A 6,000-nucleotide genomic window follows, 5' to 3' on the forward strand; every position below is an offset into this window, starting at 1 on the left:
GGACTGGCGACCCGTGGTTTAAAGAGATCAGGCGTGTGTACGTGCCTTTAAGGGGCCCATACACTGGTCGATTTCAGCCATCATTCGATCGATCCTATAGAATTGATCCATCGATCAGAAATCGATTCTTTCAAATCTATTGATCGATTTGTTTTTCGATTTCGATGGATTTTTATTCTATCTGATAGGATGGAAGATCTAGGTCGATCTCCTGCTGGTAGCAGATCCATGGCCCATAGAGCTGCATTGGATCTAATGGTCCAATAATGCATTTAAGGTGGCCATACACTTATAGATTTGCAGAAGATTCAACCATCAGATAGATTTCTGTCAGATGCCAGTCAAGTGTAATCTGACAGGAATCTATCTGATGTGTGCCACACACTAGGAACAGATTTCCAATAGATTTCAGAATGAAATCTATTGGAAATCGATTTAAATGCATTATTGGACCATTAGATCTAATGCAACTCTATGGGCCATCGATCTGCTACCAGCAGCAGATCGACCTAGATTTTCCATCCTGTCAGATAGATAAAATCCATTGAAATCGATCGAAATCGGCCGCAAATCCATCAAATGGAGAATTTGATAGAATCGATTGATCGATGGCTGAAATCAACCAGTGTATGGGCCCCTTCAGATCGATTTCCAATAGATTTCATTCTGAAATCTATTGGAAATCTGTTCCTAGTGTGTGGCACACATCAGATAGATTTCTGTCAGATTCGACTTGACAGCCATCTGACAGATATCTATCTGATGGTCAAATGTGCTGCAAATCTATAAGTGTATGGCTACCTTAAGAAGCTAATTGATAAAATTGGATTGCCCTACCAGAATTATCAGATTGACTTGAGCTATACTAAGCTAAGTAAACAATGTAAAAAAGCTTCTGTTGAGGGAGAAGATAACTTTCTCTCTTTTTTTGCTCAGTAATTACTTAACCTCCCTGGCGGTTTAATTATTTTGCCAGGGAGGCTGCAATGTGTTTTTTTTTTAATAAAAAAAAAAATATTTCATGCAGCCAACTGAAAGTTGGCTGCATGAAAGCCCACTAGAAGGCGCTCCGGAAGCGTACTTTCGATCGCCTCCGGCAATCGAAAGTAACAAGATAGGCCGCAATGAGCGGCCTATCTTGTTTCGCTTTCCTCGTCGCCATGGCGACGAGCGGAGTGACGTCATGGACGTCAGTCGACGTCCTGACGTCAGAGCCGCTCGATCCAGCCCCTAGCGCCGGCCGGAACTGTTTGTTCCGGCTGCGCTGGGCTCGGGCGGCTGGGGGGACCCTCTTTCGCCGCTGCACGCGGCGGATCGCCGCGGAGCGGCGGCGATCGGGCAGCACACGCGGCTGGCAAAGTGCCGGCTGCGTGTGCTGCTTTTTTCAGAATGTAAATCGGCCCAGCAGGGCCTGAGCGGCGACCTCCGGCGGCATACCCCGAGCTCAGCTCGGGATTACCGCCAAGGAGGTTAATTATAAGCCAATCTGATAAATCCTTCACAATGCACAGGTGGGGTGCAAAGCACAGCGCTGAAAATAATGGGTGTGGCCTGAGATACTGTGGGCGAAGTCAAATATACATGGACCTACCAGTGGAGTGCCCCCTTTCCTTGAAGAAAATATATGGTCCTAAATACTAAACAGACATGAGACATACAGTATTTTCCTCAGTAACCACTTCTTTTACTATATTATATTTAAGCAGAAATACAGTATACCACACACAATAATTATGCAGGGGGACTATGGTAGGATTAGATTGTGAGCTCCTCTGAGGACAGTCAGTGACATAACTATGTACTCTAAAGTGCTGCAGAAGATGTTGCCACTTTATGTTCATATATGTACAACTTTTATGGAATCCAAAATTATTTATTATCTATTAAACTACACTGTAAATGAACGTCACTTTTAAAAAATGGTTATTTAACAACCGTTAAAGCGACATTGTGAAGAATGAGGGCTGTATTGCTGAACACCGTATATATTGAGTGCAGAGGAAGGTTGAGCAATGGATAATAAATGAGGCCATGGGGAAGCTGCACACATTAAGGTGGCCACTAACGGTCCAACTTCTAGCAAAAAAATAATTCAATCCATCAGATAATTCGGATCGCAAGAAAAATTGTTTACTACACCATCAATGAACCAATCTTTGCTTCCTATCTATCACAACCAACAAGAAATTTTAGTTTGATGAAAATCAAATCGGACGACTATTTTTATACTCGTTCGTAATCGGTTGTGCTCATCAACTGAGATTATTTACAACCAATCAGATCAGAATTTCTGATCGCTTGAGAAATTTTTCGCTAGAATTTGGATCGTTAGTGGCCACCTTTAGATTCTCGACCTTCTAATATGCAGGCACTGTGTGCCTAATGGAGGGGGTGGAGTGTGACACAGTGAAGAAGAGAAAAGAGAGGGGTAAAAATGAGATCAGTGAAAATGACCAATCCGAATGGACTAAAAGGCTGCGCTGCAAATGGGAACCGAGACTTAACCCTGCCACTGCTTATCAGTTTTGTAATTCTCTATAGACATATTCTACTTCATCCAGTAATTCTGTGAAGGATAAAAAGTGACATGTGAATACACTAACCAAAAAACAAGCAATTATATTTTAGTTTGCTTGAAGGAAACCTGAGATGAACAGGTACCTTTCAAATAAACATACCCAGTGTTCTCCCTAGAATTTTTTTCCAGCCAGGTGGCATGAAAAAGTAGCCGGGTGGGGTGAGATGAGAGAATGCAGGGCCGGTGCTTCTGTGAGCAACTCTGCTTACAGTATAAGAGGAGATGAGCCGATGACAGCCGGGTGGTCACCAAAACTAGCCGGGTGGAGCACCCAGCTAAAAGAGCCTGGGGAGAACACTGCATACCCCTCCAAAGTATATGCCAAATACAGGCTGTTCCTGTATTTTTGTTGCTCTCCTGTGCTCATTTCATTTACTTTTTCATTTTTATCCTGTCTAAAATCCAAGATGGCCGCCATCTGCTTCCGGGTCAGTGTCACTGTGTGTAAAGTTCTCCATCAAATAATGTATGCAGGGACATATATATATATTAGGAAAAAAAACCTGCAGTCATATACACACAGGCACAATTACTGTTACTTATTCCTGTAAAACCAAAGACAAAAACAGCTGCTGCTGCTTGAGATCTGTGTGGAGTCATCATCATTATTATAGAGCAGTGTCCCTGTATGTTCCTGGCTCAGATTGGGAGAGATAAGTGAGTAACTCAAGCCCAGACACTAATTAGCTGGGTAGATAAATAAACCTATGTTTCCTGAGCTGTTTCTCTTATCACAGGCACTGCTCTCTGTGATGCCGTTCTGTGCACAGATAGGAAGAACACAGGCAGAGAGGGGGGCAGGCTTGAGCCGACTGCTCTCACAGATAGGGAGAACACAGGCAGAGAGGGGGGCAGGCTTGAGCCGACTGCTCTCACTGCTATAGAGCTTCCTGATAAAGCAGCCGACTGAGAGCTCAGTCGGTGGTTTTTACAGGGGGGATTACAAGCTCACAGGGCAGATCAGAATGAAACAGACAGCAAGGTAAGTGTCTGTTCTCAAGTCCCTACTAGTATATCCTGTAGTATTATGTAAAGCAGGTTGCTTCGTCTTTGGTACCCTTTAAGTCAAATCATTCCTGACTGCCGTAGTAACTCGATCATGCAAATTAACATGCTGCTTACTAAGTAAGCTTCTTTCCACACATTCTGTGCTTGCTCTTTCCTGTGAATACAAACTTGATTAAATACTTCTGTTGCGGGATATAATAGTAGACTGATATGCATGGATCCACTACAGGATCGCAGTAATAGAAGGCAGGGCCGGATTTGTACTTTTTACCGCCCAAGGCCGCTGTCACCAGCTGCCCCCTTCAGTATAGGTAGCCAGATGACCCCTCCCCCCTTTCCCTCCAGGCTCCAGTATAGGTAGACAGATGACTCCAATAATGCCTCATTTTCTCACCCACCTTTCAGTATAGGTAGCCAGCTCACCTTCACACCCCAGCAGCCATCTGTGTCACTCATTTCTCCGCTCCTCTCCAGTGCAGAAGCTTCCTCTTCCTTTCCGTCTCCAATGCTGCCCAAGTCCATAGCTACCGGCCACAATGCAAACGTGCACAGGGAGCAAGATGGCTGCTGCACAGGTGCCTAGCAGCAGTGTACCGCAGTCAGGCGCTCGCCTGATCTCCCTGCATTGCAGCAGTTTGCAAATGCTGCATGAGTTCATCCTGCTGCTTTGGTGCCCTTGCTTCTGTGGTGCCCTAGGCCATGGCCTAGATGGCCTTGGCCTAAATCCGGCCCTGATAGAAGGTAATACATTTCACAAATTAAATGGCTCAGTTGTCAGCTGTATATTTACCTGACTGCTTGGATTATAACTTTTATTAAAGTGGTATGCATTTCTTCTTTGCTCTAAAAGATTATTTACAGCATAAAATCCACTACCACAAAAAAAAAAAAAATTATAGCAGAACAGCATTCAGTTAATTACAGCACTTTGTTTTTCAGTGGAAAGTTCCTTGCTTCAGTGGGCAGCTTCTGGCCTAATCCAAAGAGGTGATAACATTTTCTTTTGTTTACATTCCTTAGTTAGACACATTTTGTATACAGCCAGCAGCGTGCTGAAACTGAGCTGCACTAAGCTGAAAAGCAGAGAGAGGTGAGAAATGATAACTAGATAGATATTAATATATAAATACAGCAGCTATGCAATAAAATGCTATAGCAGCTTTCATAGCAGACTGTACTTTGGGAACTTGTAATTTGTAAACAGACAATATTACATCTGCACAAAAGCAAATATGGTAACTGAATTGGTAATAAAAAGTAGGAGCGCACATCGTTATTGAATGTTATGTCAGTTTTATCTCACTTTAAGTGCAATGCCTATCCTATCCTTTTCCTGCCCAGAACAAAGGTATAAACGAACACTAGCTTGTCAAACAAATGTATCGCCAAATATTGAGTTTACGTAAACTGATCAAAACAGACTACACTTACATATTTGGCATCTATGGCTAAGATTGCAATAAATCCAATTTTGCCAAATAGTGCAAAAATGTATTCAGGAAACATCAAAGGCTCGTCTCACTAAGCCAGAGGGCAGCCATCCATGAAAATGCATTGCTGTCATTAATAATACATGGGAAACTATACAGATGATGGATAATTTATAACGAATACAAAATATGTGAACTCTGCTTCGGGTTCATCGACAACAGTATACTTATGATAGATATTACTTTTTATCTATTGCGTTTCTGTCATCTCTTTCCCATTAATAAATGTAGCCCGGGAGTAAAAAGCTATCCAAAGATTCTAAATAATGTTTTCATTAGTCCATCCATACAACTTCAAATGGGTAAACCCATCTGCAACACAGCATTTTAATATCTCCCCTTTTTCACTGCTCTTATTTTTTACACTTTTAAAGTTCAGGTATTTGCACAAAAGAAATGTATGCCTACGTCTTTTTTTCTATGCTACAAGAGCTGTAAGACAGCTACTCTCATCTGAATATCTAAATATTGCCAACAAATTTTAATGAAGCCAACAATGATATATAATGGATGAAACAAGTGTGCTGGCATATGGATTCAGCAGCACAGGCATGCAAGTAGAGTTGGATATCACTCCTGCTGCTCCCTATGGACATATTTTATTGTACTGTCCTCATGGTTGTGCCAATACATGATGCGCATTTGTTTTTGGTATATTCTAGTATATTTAATAACATTTTCCATATGAGTATTTTATATTTAAAGTATTATACCATTACATAAAGTTATGACATAATAAAATCAGAAAGGAAAAAAAACTATTTTGGTGAGCTATGATACCTTGAGATTTAATCTTCTGCCACAGTCCAGCGCTGCCAGGGCCAGTTCTAGGCTTTTTGCTGCTGAGGCAAACTTGTGAGGATGACCCCCCCTCCCCCCCCCCAGCACCCAACAATATACTCTGCTTCATTTAATGTTCTCAAA

This window comes from Hyperolius riggenbachi, chromosome 1, assembly GCF_040937935.1.
Source record: "Hyperolius riggenbachi isolate aHypRig1 chromosome 1, aHypRig1.pri, whole genome shotgun sequence".
Classification (NCBI taxonomy): Eukaryota; Metazoa; Chordata; class Amphibia; order Anura; family Hyperoliidae; genus Hyperolius; species Hyperolius riggenbachi.